This window comes from Nyctereutes procyonoides, unplaced genomic scaffold, assembly GCF_905146905.1.
Source record: "Nyctereutes procyonoides isolate TBG_1078 unplaced genomic scaffold, NYPRO_anot_genome, whole genome shotgun sequence".
Lineage (NCBI taxonomy): Eukaryota > Metazoa > Chordata > Mammalia > Carnivora > Canidae > Nyctereutes > Nyctereutes procyonoides.
In genome coordinates, this window is record NW_026575020.1 from 46,541,020 (window position 1) to 46,557,446 (window position 16,427).

The window sequence follows — 16,427 nt, forward strand, 5'->3', positions numbered from 1 at the left end:
TTTGACTGAGTGCTTCTACATCAAATGTAATCCTTAAGGCACTGTTCCTGCTGTCCTCTGGCTCCCTCAAAATCCCTCAAATTTAGGTCCTAGGTACCTAAATTTTTTTTCAACATCCTATAAGATGCATATATGCACTTACCCCCTCCTGTTTTTAAAAATTTATTTCCTACTTTGGTTTTTTTTTTTTAATTTTTTTTTTTTTTTTTTATGATAGTCATACAGAGAGAGAGAGGCAGAGACACAGGCAGAGGGAGAAGCAGGCTCCATGCACCGGGAGCCCGACGTGGGATTCGATCCCAGGTCTCCAGGATCGCGCCCTGGGCCAAAGGCAGGCGCCAAACCACTGCGCCACCCAGGGATCCCCTCCTACTTTGGTTTTAACAAACCATTGTTCTCTAGGAGTTTTTCCTACCTTGGAAATTTAAATATCATACCAATTTAAATATTCTTCAGATTACATACTCTCCACTTCCACCAACCCCAGCTGCTAAACCTGCTGTGATCGCACATCCTTTGTTTCTATAAGAAAGTGACCTTGTTACTCTGAAAATCTCACCTTCATTTCAACTCTACCCAGTTACCAATATGCTTTCACACATACGACAATTCTTGGTCTCTCTTCAAAAATGTGGCCAAGGATATAATAAAAGAGAAGCAAAAAAAAAAAAAAAAAAAAAAAAAAACAAAAACCTGTTCTGTCTCCTGGACCACAATCTTTATCATTTCTCCTAAACCAAAAAGTACCACTGTATTTGGAAAATAATCAGTTTTGTAAAAAAGTATCTTTACACTATTATTTCCAGAACTAGATGTACAGAAGGAGAAATTACAATCTGCTGAGGCAATTGCAAAATAATTTCTAACACTATTTGTTATAATTTGACAATTCTGTCTTAAGAGTCTAAAAACAGTACGATTGAGATGTCTCAAAACCATTGTCCTAACTGAAATCTGTTTAAATGGAACAGTTAGTTGTTTTTCAAGTCAAACAGAAGCACATACAGACCAGAGATCCTTTCTATTACACCAAGGGATGATATACCTATAAAGTATATCACCAAAGCAATAAAAATTTTAGCCGCAAAATACCTCAGCCATTTATCTCAGTCTATGTACGCACTGATGTAGAGACCTTCAAATGTTGACATACACACAAAATGAAACATTGAACAATGCTCCTCTAAAAAAAGAAAAAAATCAATGTCAGGAAAAGCAGACATGTTCTATTCATCTAGCTGGTTTTCACTCACAAGTGTCCATTCTCCATACATTTTTGTTTTCTTTTAAATACATCGGACCTTTTGCTTCTCTGTGTTCACAGAAGAGAAAAGTGGAATGGATAATGCCAAACAAGTGACTTGGGAATACACGGCATTTTTTGCTAGCTTCCCGTTAAAATGGGTCCATGTGGGAGGAATGTGAACCAAGCAGAGCGGAGTGGGAAGGGAGCCCACGGGCATAATGGGGTGCAAAGGGAAGCCAGCTAAAGGCTTAAATAGACCAGCAAGAAGTAATCTACTCAGATAACTGAGAGCTGGTGCCATAACTTCCTCTGTATTTAAAATCCACAGTGCTGACTCTTCATTAATTTTAGATGAATTTCATGGTAGGTTTTTTGTAATTACCAACAGCTTGCATCACTAGCTCATGAGATGGCTCTATCAATTAAGAGATCTGGTTTCCTAAGCAGAGCTTCCTGGATCACATGCCTGCCTCCATGTGAAGGTGAGTGCTGCCAAGGGGCTAATGAATCCTCAAAAGCAGCAAGAGAAGGAGACTTTCCTCCCAAATCCATTCAGGGCCAGACCATTGCCCCCCACTCCCCCAGAGCACTGGGGGAGATATTCAGAGAGGGAAAGAAGCTTAAACTACCCAAGGCAGAAAATGATCATCTTCTGTAATTTAAATTTCTGCTGTTTGCACATTTGTCACCAACGCTCTCTTCTATAGTGGCCTGCCCCTGCAAGAACAGTCTTTCTGAAAGCAGTAGCTTTTGTCTTTTCTGCCTCTGGCAACACTGAAATAAAGCATATAAAATGGGAATCATACTTTTATGAACAGAGCTCACCAATCAGAGGATACATATGAGGTCCACAAGGAAAGGCCAGAGCCTGTGACAGCAATTGTGTGTGTGTTCCTGGCCAGGTGGAGGCCACCAGAGCAGATGGCTGGACCTCTGGGATGGAAGAGGGGGAGCCGAGACCCCAAGGCATCCCAGGGAGGGGCAGGATCCACTGTCCAGAACCACAGAGCTGGGAGGACCAGCCTCTCCGTAATCTAACTCTGGGCCCCCTCTCTGGCTGCAGACAAAAATTACCAGACCTAAAAAGAAAAGCCAATGACAGGGAACAGACTAACTCAGAATACATTAAGGGGAAAAAAGGGAGGGGGGAGATAGAATGGGAGTAAGAGAAGGTGATACAAGGAAGAAGCACAAGAAAAATGAGAGGAAAGGCTTATGAGAAGTTAAGGAGCAGCTAGGGCTTTGGTCAAAATAAAATTACTAAAGAAACCAAAGACAAAATATCCTGGCACGTGGTACCTGGCTTGTAGGACAAGTTTATCCAGTGCTCTCTCAATAAAGGATACCTCAAGGATTTGAAGAGAGGAGAGGGCCCAGCAGGGAGGAAAGAGGATCTCAGGGACCCAGGGGTAGCCAGGTATGATGGTAGAAGCCAGGCTTGTGTGCATGGAGCTACCAGTCAGGAACCTGCAGTCTGTACTCTAGGTTCTTCCCTACTGTTAATATGTCCCTCTGTTCTAAAATGCTGGCTTTAGAGCTTACTAGCTGAGAGGTACAGAAACTTCAGAGCTGGAGTTCTTCCTTTTCTCCTTCAACAGCTGCTTGAAAGCCTGATGAACCTAAGTAAGACACCCACCACCAAACACAGATACACAAATACCCGCAAGATTTCACCTTCAATTTGCAAGAAGATACAAGACTGTTCCCTTCCCCTTCCCCTTCCCAAGGTTAAAAACCCTGATTTAAAGAACTCATTACACTGTTCTGAGGAAGAGGTAGAGAGTTTTGATGTATACCCTTTGGATAGTGGGTGTGTGGTCTCTTAGAAGTCTGGGCAGGAGAGAAGAGAGAGAGCAAGGTGAAGTCCTGCCCCAAGAGAACAATGTCTCCCAAAGCTTCACAGAGCCAAAACCTCAAGGGAAAATAGATGGCTCCTTTCTAGACACTCTACAACCAACCAAAAAATTGAAAAGCAAATATTCCAAAACATACTTAAATGCTTCCTGAAGTTAAAAAAGAAAAACTGGCAGACTAACGTATAAGCTAGCTATTAATCAGGAAGAAAAAAATCTAATTAGCCATTCTTTAATTAAGAATTTATCGTGTTTAATGCTACGCAAATACTTGCTTTAAGATTCTTCAAGACCTTCCTTAAAAAGAATGACAAAGTGAACGAAGACTTTCAAGAGACTCTTAAGAGAGTTACAGAAGACTGACTTTAACTGCAAGCGAGAGTCTGGACCTGCCCCCATGACAGTCTCCAAGCACAGCCACTGTCTTGGGAGCAGTGTCATCTGCTGAATGCTCAAGGGATCACTGGATAACCAGCCCATATTAACTCCATGTGGGGATAACCCATTTGAGGACTCCTTTCTCAAGCCCCAAAGATTCTGGCTTGAAATCATTAGGCTGGTTAGACATGCAGTTCCAAAGCTCGTTTCAGGGCTTCCTGCTTGTCTGGCAGGGTCACTCCCTTCCTACGCAATAGCATCACCCCAATGAGAGATGTGGATATGCACCCTACAACAACGAGCAGACACATGAACTGACAGAGCTGAACCAGGTAACGACCCTGCTTAAAGGTGGCAAAAACCTCTCATTTCCCCTTTAAACACCAATTTGGGCACCCATATGAATTCCTCAAATAGAAAACTATGGCAAAAAAAAAAAAATCACACTTTTTTCCTTAGCTTGCTATAAAGTACCCATCTCACTGAACATTTACCAACCAACAGCGCTCTCTCACTCTGCTGTGCCGGGCGAGAGGCCACCGTACCCTGTTTATAGCGCTGTGTGAGGAGCCCAGGATAAACAGGAGGGTATTTCTGGAAGAGGAAATCGCAGCTAATGGGTCATCTCTGCCAGATAACACAAAATGGCTAAAATTCTTAGGCCGTAGTACAGTTAGGATTTAGAAGTAGCTACATCTGTAATCCCTGGAAGACTACTTCTAAGCTGTGGGTCATATATATTTTTTTCTTTTTGAAAAACATGTCTAACATTTTATTTTTTGAGATTAACACTCTGGCATTATACCATTCATATAGTTGGAAGGACCTCTTGACCACCCGCCCCAGAAAATTCTTGCTTACATATGCTGCCAAAGCAACTCTCACTTAATTCAGAAACTCAAGATATGTTTTTTCTTTTTGTAAGATTTTTGAACCACAAATCAGACCTCATGAAATAAAATTTGCTTCAGGCTGTTACGCCTCTGCCAACACCCCTCTCGATCGCAGTCAAGCCTTAAAAGACAAAAGCTAGGCTGACCAAATGAGTTTAGTCTCTGGCTCAGAGTATGATCAATAGTCATTTCTGTTGGGAGTTTTAAGCCTTAAAAAAATCAATGTTCTTGCTTTACTATTAACCTACCCCATCAGGATCGAATACCACTCATCACATCCCCACAGACATTAGCCTACCCTGGGAAATTAAAACAAAGGCAACTCCTTTCCCATGGGTTTTCTACTATTCTGACTTATTTTCCACTTCGATCTTGCCTCTGAACTTAGCCAGGGCAAGCAGCTCAACTCTCCCTGAGGATAACTCCCTTCAGACTTCTAGGACAGGTACTGCAATTTCTACTCTTAACTCTTAGGGTGATGAGGCAGATGGGAGACCGAGGAGGAGCCAAACCAAATCAGTCACTGCTATGGCCTGATACTCAAAAGGTCTTTTCCAAAAGGATCTGGATTTGAGGACATGAAGATGGCTCCTGTTCAGCTTATGTGAGGAGCAGTTAGTATCAAAGGAAACAATAGTATAAGGTAGGAGATGCTCCAAAGGCAGGGGCTGTGGAGCCAGCCTGCCTAAACCTGAGCTCTGCGCTTATTTCTGGGCTGTGGTCACAGGCTCCCTTGCCCTCTGGATGGCTTTACCCTACCCACACTGTCAACTGGTTTTTCCTTATTTGTCATCATTAGGTCCAAACAGCACCCCGCCCCAACACACACACACACACACACACACACACACACACACACACACACACTTCCCTCTACTTGCTCTCAGAGGTAAAAATAAATACCAGCAAAATAGTATTAAAATTTACTGCATCGTCCACTTCTAATAAAATTCACCTACAAACATTTTCATGATCTACTACATTTGTCGAAGGCCTCTTTTAAGATCTATGGAACAAAATCATTGCCAACTTGGTGTGGCAGGCCAGCCTACAATTACATACCAGCTCTTTCTGTCATAACTGGAATGCTTGCCACCAGCCCTCTGTGGTCAAGGCACAAAAAGGGAGTCTCTCCTGGGACTTTCTTTGGGGCCAGGTGTGCCCATACTACTTTGCTCTATTCCAATCAGGCCTACAGCAGATCATATTTACCTGGCTGTGCTGTTAAGGTTTCCAGAGCCTGGAGGCACTAGGCGCTCACCCTCAGGCATGAGTTTACAGATAGATACCTGACCCCTTCCCTCCACGCTGTTCTCAAGCAGCTTTGGTGCTATGTCCACTTGAGAGTTTCTGGGCACCACACTGCTGCTGAGTCACACAGGTCTCTGTGTTATCTGGTTCTGCAAATTTCCTGTATACTTTATCTTTTTTTTTATACTTTTCTCTTCTATCCCCTTAATATTCAGCTGAAAGCCTTCCCAACCAGACATGCAAGGCTCCTGGAAAACACAGCACTCTTGTCTTCAATAAATACCCTGTCTCTGGTCTAGCGACCCAATCCATTCTTCCAGAACAAAACAAAAGAAAAAAAGAGTTACCTAGGAAACCAGCTAATGACATCCCACACATCAGTTTTCTCTCTCAGAATCACAACCACCAAAGTTGTAGAAGAAATTTAACCGCTATCTCTGCCTCAAGACCATTTCCTGTTTAGAACTTCAAAGTCCCGGTGAAGATCCAGGTGTCTCCTATGATTTCCTCCCACGTAACAGGTGATCTGAGGAGGTGGATTTTTCCCCTTATTGGAAGCTGGCCTCAAGGAGAGGGCAAATCTGCTCACCTGCAGGGTCAGGTGTAAACATAGCTGCTTCCGTTCTCTGTTCTCTCCAACTGGGAGTCTCCCAGCATCAGGAAGATTCTTCCCCTCCTACTGCTGCCCAGAGCCCTTTTTAGGGCCCATTTAGCGTTATTTTTGAGTAGTACCATTAGGGGCCATTAACAAACACCTGCTGAATACCTCCAAGGGCAGAACACTCTGGTTTGGGGGTGGGGGGGGGTGGTCAGGGAGTATGAGAGGGAGAGGACACAAATATAAACAGGGCATAGTCTCTACCTTCTAGATAGAGAGGAAGACTACTACATCCCTGACTGTGGGCTGTGTATGGAAGACGCGAACCTTGAAGCCTCAATTTGGAGCCCCGTGATACCGATGACATACTGATGACATACTCAGCAAGAATGATGCCTCCTGAAGCTTGGATAGGAAGCCCATCCAGACAAGAGGGCTGCCCTTGCAACATGGCCCATATGAAGGTTGCAGGACGTAGGGCAACCCCTAGCCTGGAGGATGCAGAGACAGGCTGAGGGCCTGAGCTTCCTTGGTCACCTATTTATTCCCAGCACATAGTAGATGCTTGATGAATAGGTTTCAAAAGTGGATGACGGTTTTCAAGAATAGATTTAAGAGCAAATATGGAGAACAGCTTTAAATTTATCTAGAAATTCTGAAAAATAGGTGCCAAGGGAAGTGTAATACCAGTGAGTTGCAGAGTATGCACAGCCAATGTTTTCTGCCAGAAGTAATTTATATTTCTTTTCACTGGAAATGCAAGCTGGCCCTTACCTAGTCCTTTACAAGTGCTGTGATTTTATTTTTTAAACCTCTCCTGAATGGTCTCTTTCTCTCCAATTTTGCTGCCACCACTCTGACCCAAAAGACCACCTTTTTGCTTGGAAGACAGCAGCAGCCCCCTCATGGCTCTCTCCACAGGACTTCCATCTATTCACCCCACTGTCGTGGGGGTGGTTTTAAAAACTCCTAATATGGGGGCACCTGGCTGGCTCAGTCAGCAGAGCATACGACCCTTGATCTCAGGGTCTTGCATTCAAGCCCCATATTGGGTGCAGAGCTTACTTTTAAAAACACTTTAAAAATTAGGGGCACCTGGGTGGCTCAGGTCACAATCTCTCCATCCTGGGATTGAGTCCCGAGTCCAGCTCCCCTGTCAGCAGGGAGTCTGCTTCTCCCTTCCCCTGCTCTCGCTCTCTCCCCCTCTCAAATAAATAAAATCTTGTTTAAAATAATTTAAAATTTAAAAAAATCCTAATAGGAGCATGCCACATCCTTGCTCAAAACATTATGAGAGCTTCTTGCTGCTCATGGAATAAGACCCATGTTCTGCAAAGTGCTGTATGATCTAGCCTTTCCTGCCTTCTCCCTCAGCTGGGCCTGTGCCTCTCCTCCTGGTTTATGATATTCCAGGCACCTTTCTGTTCCCAGGAGGAAGGGAGCTAGGCCTTTCAGAAACTGAACCACCTGCTCCTTCATCAGGAAACAGCTCCATCTCTCATCTTACTCGGTTTGCTCTCATCCTTTGTAGCACTTCTCACTACTTCTTACGACATATTTGCTTTTCTCCTTCCTCCAGGAGGACAAGGACCTTGTCAATTTTGCTCACCACTATATACTCAGTACCTAGCACACTATCTGACCCATTGTGCAAGCTCTTTAAATGCTGGGTGATGAATGAATGAATGCAAGCATGGTAGAAAACAAGGGGAAAATTGAGAAATGCTCTTTACAGTTTGGGTTCACTGAAGGAATCTAACAGTTTTTAGAGTAGATTAATCCAGAAAGAGGGTAAGGGGGAAAAGAGTCCATGGGAATCCATCCTTGGAGCTGTCCAGGGGATTCAGATTCATCCTATGAAAGAAGGATTTTCCATGCCCTTGACCCAAACTTGACATGCATTAGGCTCCCTGCTCAGTGGGAAGTCTGCTTCTCACTCTGTCCCTTACCCTGCTCATGCACTCATGCTCTCTCTCTCAAATAAATAAGCCTTTAAAAAAAAAAAAAAAAGACTAATTGTCAAAAGAAAGAAAGGAAGAAAGAAAGAGGAAGGAAGGAAAGAAGGAAGGAAAGAAGGAAAAAGAAAGGCTAAAAATCTACCTCCCATATGAAACACCAAAGCAGACAACTGCAGGAGGAGGTGAGAAACAAGGCTTCCGGTTGAGCATGGCCCCCACAGCAAATGAAGCTGAGTGTTCCCCAGGCACAGGTGCTCCATGGTTAGCGCATCACAGACTGTCCGACACCAAGCTACCCTAGAATGCATCCAGTAGCTGTGCATATTAGCCGTCTTCATCTCCTCTTCACCCCCATGGTTACTTTACACATGGAAGGACAGAAAATGCTGACCAAGAACAGAGGCCCATCCATTCCACATTAAGTTCCCCACTGCGTGAGAAATCAGCAAACCTTTACCCCCAGCCTTTCCTGTACATGCCTGGCACTGCTCTCAAGACTTCCCAGATGTCAGCTCATTTCCCACTCAAAAGTGGGAAATTGAGGCACCAGGAGCCTAAGAAAGCCCCCATGTGCCCTGAAGTACTGCCAGGCTCCTAAGGTCAGCCTTGCATGGTTCTCCCTGTGTCTCCCCTTCCCCCCATTTCCTTCACATGTCACACTTTCTACATGCTGCTCCCTCTAGAAATGCTTTTCTGGACACTCCCAGTGGCTGGCTCCCTCTCCTTCTTCCTTCTCAGTGCCTTGTTCTTCCCTTTCAGAGGAAGAAGCCTTCACACTTATCACAATGTAATATATACACACAATGCATACATCTCTTGACTTGTTTATTGTCTGGACTAGATAATGTGCTATGTGCCAGCAGGGACCACATCTATTTTGCTCCCCAACAGATTTCCAACGACAGGCACAACGGTTGGCTCCAGTAGATGCTCAAATATTTATTGAATGACTAATAATCATTGTTCAGGCAGTCCTTTCAATGGAGAGATTTTTAAATTCTCTATTTCAAGCCCTGAATGATAAATATAACCATCTTTAGGAACACTGCTTAAAAGACAACATTAGATGTAAAAAAGGATTTAAAATTAAGTAAGAAAACAGGCCAGCTTATGTCAGTTGTAAGAAAGAAACAACAAAGAAATGAAACTAAAAAAATGCATATTGTGACTCTGAAAGGTGACTGCAGGAGGGATCCAAGGGGTGGGTTTAAATCTCAAATCCCCAATAAGCTTACCACTGAAGAGGGCTCCTCTTGCCCTGTGCCATTCTCAACTATTAGGATAAACCAGGGAGGCACTCAATTTGTTAGTTCCTATAACCTTCCTAGGGAAAAGCCCTTAGAACCAACATTCCAGGCAAACCCAAAAGGGAAAGGTTACCTGATTGTTTCAAAGACCACCCACGTTTCCCATCCTATCAGCTTCCACACTAAAGGACTGGATTCTGTTCTCAACAGTCCTGCTTATGTTCACAGTGACCCAGCTTGTGGCTTCTGTTCACCAAAGAAAAACCTTGCCTTTCAAGGACTTAGGTTGCCTGCAGCGCCCATAGGGGCTATTCTTTAGGTTGAACAGAGTTCTCCCAATACACAGCAGATGTCCTGAACAAGAACTCAAATTTAAACAGTTGTCAGTACCTGATAAAAGACTAGGAATATATGACCTCAAGGCAGGGGCAATCCTGCTGGAAAACTTCCAGAGCACTTGGCTTGAGAGGATTCCAAGATGAGGCAGGGTCCACCTGAAACAACCAAAGAGCTTGTACTGGAGAGTAACAGAAGCCCTCTTCATCTTTGCTATGTGACTTCAGCCAAGGTACTTACTTCTCCGAACTTCAGTTTTCATCTTAAAGTAAGATTGACAGTGGTCTCTCCTACTCACAAGACCATGTGAAGTTGCAAAGGAGACAGTGTCCGTCAGCACATAACAATTCTCCACAAGTGATACTCATATTGTTATCACCTAACTATCATTTTCTGCTTTACAAAGCCTGATCACAAACACCCAAGTGAGACTTTGGGAGTCCTGAATGAAGAACTTCTTTCAACCATTTAATTTCCCAGATCCTTAGTTCATAAACTCACATAATCTCTGATACCGTGTTGGAGGGAGTCAGGAGACTGAGAAATCAAGTCCTCATTTTGGAAAACCCTCGAGGTCCAGAAACACCCTGGGGTCCAGAGCCCAAGAACACACACAATAACAAGATAAACCCTCCAGAACTGGGACCAGGCCTTCTGATGCCCACTCTAGAGTTCTCGCTACCTCATCCAGTGCTAGTCGAACATGTCTGTACTTTCATGACCTCCTAGGTTCCTTCGGATTAATGGCATCTTATGACATTTCACCCAAAGCAATTAAACATTATAGAGAGTTTTGAAAGGGGAAACACAGAATCTTGTATATAACCTTGAGGTGCTTTAAAATTCACATGTAAGACTATTCGCATCAGTGTAGGCTTCCAAGCTTCTTATAATGATATTTATTTTTAACATGGGATTTAAAGTTGACAAAGACCTTAATGAACAGGCAGGACAAAGGGAGCTGTCTGTCCATGGCTCATTAGCTCCTGAAGTTAATGCTTCTCATGGGGACAAGAGTCAGCCAAAGGACAAGAGTTCCAGGCGAACTGGAAAATGTCCCTCCAGCCCACAGATCATGCATTACTGCCTAGGTTCCAAGTGGAAAATCTTATGAGATGTTCTCCAGATATACCCCAGAGCCACCTACCAGTTAACCCTAGCCCTGTCATTCAGAACCGTCAACTGATATTGGGTGCTCACTATGTGCCAGGCACCACGACTACCTATAAAGAATATACTATGGAGTGCCTGGGTGGCTCAGTCAGTTACGCATCTGCCTTTAGCTCAGGTCATGATCCCAGGGTCCTGGGAGGGAGTCCTGAGTTTGGCTCCCTGCTCAGCAGGGAGTCTGCTTCTCTCTCTCCCTCTGCCCCGCTCCCTCTGCCCCCACCCTGCTCATGCTCTCTCTCTCTCTCAAATAAATAAAATATTCTTAAAAAATAAAATAAAGAATGTACTACTATAGTTCATCTAACGTAGGACCCCACTACTATAAGACGTACCATCATTGAATGTACAAAAAAAAAAAGACACCTCTGCCAACTACAACTGTGAGAACCCACAGATTTTAAGATAATTTTCTTTAGATATGTTAATATGAGACAAACTGTACTTGTCTTAGCATTGCTGGAATGTGAATACTGTCCCATTTTACAGATAAAGAAACTGAGGTACAGAGAGAAAAAATAATCACAGAGCTGCTCAACAGAAGCATTGGGATATGCCCTGGTAAGTTGGGTCACCTTTTCACAGCAGTAAACTCAGATTTCCTGGCAGCCTCATGAATGACCCATAAAGGTACCAAGCAGAGACACAGGGTGCAAATTCTTGATTCACCATAAGCAATTCCCTGTGGCAATTCCCTGAACAACTCTGAACCAGACCTTTCATATGTCCAAAGAAGGCACTGTGCTAGCATGCCATTCCTCTTCTGAGAGAGCAATGCAGTACAATGGAAAAAGCACGTTTTGGAATCAGAAAGTCCTGGATTGAAATTCTTTCACCACCACCTAACCAACTTATCACTCTAGACAAGTTACTGAACTGCTCTGAGCTTCAGTTCCCTCTTCCATAAAATGAGGCTACCACCATCGATCTCCCTTAGAGGGCTGCTCAAGGACTGAAGAAGATATCTCTATCTATATTTATAACTTTACCTATATTGATATAGATATCTCCAAGGAGAGAGAGAAAGGAAAGTGGTGTATAGCAGAGTTGAAATTCAACAGATGCTCTTTTCTATACTCCCTGCTTTCTGCTTTGGGACAGAATGAAAGAACACATGTTCCCTGTGACCTCAGTAACACCCAAGAGGACCCTCAGGAGAGAATAAAGATCAGAGAGAATAAAGAAGATGCTGAGGGTTACTCAGGCAAAGAAAATGAAATGGAAGCACCTAGAGGCCAGGGACGGTATTTGTTCAATGAAGTTCTAAATTTTTGAATAAATAAATTGATAGAAGAAAGGGAAAAGGGGATCTCTGGGTGGCTCAGCGGTCTAGCACCTGCCCACGGCATGATCCTGGAGACCCGGAATCAAGTCCCACGTTGGGCTCCCTGCATGGAGCCTGCTTCTCCCTCTGCCTATGTCTCTGCCTCTCTCTCTCTCTATCATGAATAGATAAATAAAATCTTAAAAAAAAAAAAAGAAAGAACAGGAACTGACATCATGAAAAGTTATTGGTCAATAGATATGAAGATGCAGATAGTTTTATACCAAACCTGACACAGAAAACCACTCTTTGAAGTTTCAGTTTGACACCAACAGTAAACTACAGTGGGAAGAATTTCCCATTGTTCTGTTTTGCTCTTACATTAAGCAATATTTTGTGCATTTCTCTCCTTTCTTTCCTCAAGGACTTCAGAACATCCTCAAAAGAGAGCTTTTGACTTGGAAGGAAGGCAAACCCTATGGCAGGTAGAAAACAAACCCTCTATCTGTTTTGGTTTTTTCCACCGTAACCCATAGTGCCTTGCAGTTTCTGGCACACTACCAACTCAAGAAAAATTAGTTGAATGAATATTTTTCCGCTATATGCAATTACTTTTTGATGAAGACTCCCAAACATCCTGTACATTTATTCTACCTGAAAGCCTAACCTCTCTTGCTGCTTTTCCAGAAGTATTCTAAAAACATAATCTCTGACAAACAAAACGTTTGGTATATGTGATTATCTCCAACCCTCCCACAGGAGGACATCCTATTCTCTTCAAACCTCCAAGCTCCAGATAACTAACTTAGCCAAAGGAAACTCCTGCACTTCCCTTCCCTTCCCTCCCTCTGTCCCAGCCCCTGGGCTACTTGTCAGTTGTCTCCATTACCTCCACCTCTGACTTGAATTGGATTGTTAATCTCCTTCCTCTCAGGCACAGCACCTCTTCCTGGAGATAAATGTACAGGCCAAGCTGAGTTCCCCCAGAGCCCTCCACACACTGACTTGAGGCCTTCACTAACAACATTTCTGGAGAGGCCCGTGTGAAAGACAGAAAGTGTATGGCAAAAAACCCACTCTATACCCATCACCTTAGGAGGCTTACTGGTTTTCCATAAGTTGAGACCTACTACCAATTCTTGGAAGAATCTAAAATACCAAAATAGATTAAGAGTTGACCATGAGTTAATAGGAAAGGCTGGTTTGGTTTTTTTTTTTTTTTTAAAGATTTTATTTATTTATTAATGAGAGACACATGGGGGGGCGGGGCTGGCGCAGAGACACAGGCAGAGGGAGAAGCAGGCTCCATGCAGGGAGCCTGGTGTGGGACTTGATGGGGGGGGGGACTCCAGGGTCACACCTTGGGCTGAAGGCAGGTCCTAAACCACTAAGCCACCCAGGGATCCCCATGGAAAGGCTGTTTTACTCTTCCAGTACCTCCTATGAGATAAGCTTCACGGTGTCACATCGCTTTAAACCCACACACCCAGACTCCTCAAATACCCCCTAACCTGGAGTTCAAGGATCATTCGCTCCTCCCGTTTTTCCTCATTGGTTTCCATTAAAAAAAGTCACTCACTGTCTTCCTTCCAGCTTACATCTGGCTCCTCAAAGGACTCCTTTAAATCCTTTGATGAGAATCACTGAAACATGCAGAAGGCGGGTCCCTTTCGATTCTTGTGCGGAGCAGCAGCCGTGGTGGACTTGACACGGGAATACGGCATTACCACCCCTGCCTTCGGGGGAGCCCACGCTTTCCCTTCAACTCTAAAAAAGTACGTCCTCCCTGAGCCGTGTCTGTAAAACGTAGTGACAAAGTACTTCGTCGCTTTGGAGAAAGAGCGAGGGTGGAAACAGACTTTGCCCTTACATTTGATGCCCCGTAACCATAACAACCGATGGTTTAAGGAACCATCAACCCACTGAGGGGCTAAGTTATCCAGAAGCCGTTTTTTTTTTTTTTTTTTTTTTTTCAAAAAGGGGCAGACTCCCCTGCACCACCTCCCGCGTCGCCGTGCAATGTGGCGGCGTGCACGGTGCAAGCGGGGAGGCTGTGCGTTCCGTCCCCGGGTCCCCCGGGTGCCCCGGGCTCCGCGGTGCGCTCCGCGGTGCGCTCGCCAGCGGCCGGCAGCACAGCCGCCACCGTCACACCCGCGCTCCCGGGCACGGCACCTGGCGTTAGGCCTCAGCCCAACGTCACTTGTTAACCTTCCTATCCCCCGGCGGTCGGCACGCTGCCGCCTCCTAAGGACACGCAAACCACCCCACGGCCACCCGCGATTCCCAGCAGTTGGAGAAAAACCACCCAAGCGCAGTCAACCCCTGACGGGTCCCCGTAAAAGTAGCTGCGGTTCTGCACTTGCCAGCGTCTCGCTACGTGGGCGAGGGGGGCGGCAGGAGCCCGGGGCCCCATTCATAAAATCGCAGGCTGTTTTGCCTCAGTTTGCGTGCGGGCTGCCCTCCCGGGCCCGGGGTGAGCCCGGAGCCCCGAGCGCGCCACCGCAGGCTGCGGGGACCGGCTGGCCGGCGCCTCCCGTCGGGGTCAAGCCCAAACCGCCACACCCGACCCCAGAGGAGAGAGGGGTTCGCCCGGGGGCGGCGTCGCAGGTGCGCGTCCCCGCCAACCCCGGGCCGTGACAGCGGGGCGGGGCCCCGGGCGGCCGATCCCCGCGCCCCGCCGCACCAACGGCCGCCGGCCCCCCCGCGCAGCCGGGACCCAGCGGGGTCGGGCCGCCCCCGGCCCGGGCCTTCTCCGCGGGCGCTCCTTCCACCGCCTCCTGCCCGGCCCCGGTCGCGCTCACCCCGGCTCCGCTGGCTCCTTCATTGTACTGCGCCGGCGCCCGTGCTCCGCGGCCGCCGCGGCTCCGGCTCGGGCTCGGGCTCGGGCTCGGGCTCCGGCCGCTGTCCTGCCGCCCGCCCGCCCCCGGGCACCGGCCGCCCCGCCCCGCCGGCGGACCCGCCCCGCGCCCGCGGCCCCCGCCGCCAACCAGACGGCGGCAGGGGCGGGGCAGGCCGCGCGCCAGGCCCGGCCAATCCAGCCCCTACCCGCGCGCCGGGGAGCGGCCTCGGAAATGGGCGTGCGATTGGTCAGGTCTGTTAAAGGGACCACCGCCCACCGGGCTGGAGAGGGGCGGCGGCGGCGTTACCTGGAAGAGTAGGGATGGGAGGGGCGAGAGCTTCTCTTCTCTCCCCAGCCCGGCGGCTGCTGCTGTTTCTTCAGTTCTTTGCGCTTATTAATTTCCTTGTCCCGCAGCCTAGGGAAACAAGCGGAGACAGAACCGGCGCCGATCGGAGGGGGAAACTGAGGCTGAGAAGGCAAGGGGTCTCACGCTGGGCATAGTCACCGACATTTGGCTTTTAGAAAGCCGTCATCTATTCCGTCCAGTTCCAAAAATTCACTTCAAAAGGCACATTTCTCAGCCTCACCCTGGAGGATGTTAGCATGAAGATCCCTAGGTCCCACCTGAGTCTCTAATTTCCCACGACTGGAATGAGACTGGGCAAATATCCCATGGATCTAATGTAGGTGGTGCAAGACCCACACACGCTCAGGGGCATATTTGGAGTCCATCATAGTAACGACATTTAAATTTAACTGCCAAAAACAAAGCAAAACTCTTTTTTTTTTTTTTTTTAAATCCTCAAAATCAGTAATATGGCTGGGGGACTCTCAGGCTGGGCTGGAGGACTAAACTCAGAGCAGTGCCCTAAGTGGGTCACGCTAAGAACTGAATTTGAAGGGAACTGGACTGGGATGAAACAACAAACCTGTCTGGTTCTCTGCCTGGTGAGACAATGCTGAAGTATCTTAATGGCAAACACACCCAGACACAGTCATAAGCCCAGGAGGGTGCCTTGCCCCTCTGGAGCTTCCTTCCGATGTGTTGAGCCCTGCCCACTCTCCCAGCCACATTCCTCTCCTCATCCAGGTGTCCCAGATACACATCTGACCTGGAAGTCACTGCCTTCAAGGTCAGCCCCATCCACCTGGACCCCTCCTATGAAGAGCAAATGGCCTCCACAGGGAAACCCATCTTTTGCTATAGTATGTGCTAGGTACTGTGTTTGCCAGGACAGCTCCACACACACACATGGATCAGCCTTGTCAGGGTTCAGTCTCCCGCTTGCTGATATCACGGCCTGGTATTACCATGTCTCCTCTTGGCATTCCCAAAGGAAAAGGAACTCTTGTCTCAACAGGAGAGGGCTCCGTTCATGGGTATCTGGAAATGTGCA

At 46.6% G+C, this 16,427-nt stretch overlaps 1 protein-coding gene across 2 annotated transcripts in view; it reads right to left on the bottom strand.

Annotated features, from left to right (window-relative positions):
- Positions 1-15,119, bottom strand: part of TEX2 (testis expressed 2) — a 100,489-nt gene extending 85,370 nt beyond the window's left edge. For both annotated transcript variants that reach the window (XM_055319598.1, XM_055319606.1), the window contains exon 1: positions 14,993-15,119. The gene's annotated coding sequence lies outside the window, so the exon portion shown is untranslated. The remainder of the gene's footprint in view (positions 1-14,992) is intronic.
- Between the last annotated feature and the right edge of the window lie 1,308 nt (positions 15,120-16,427).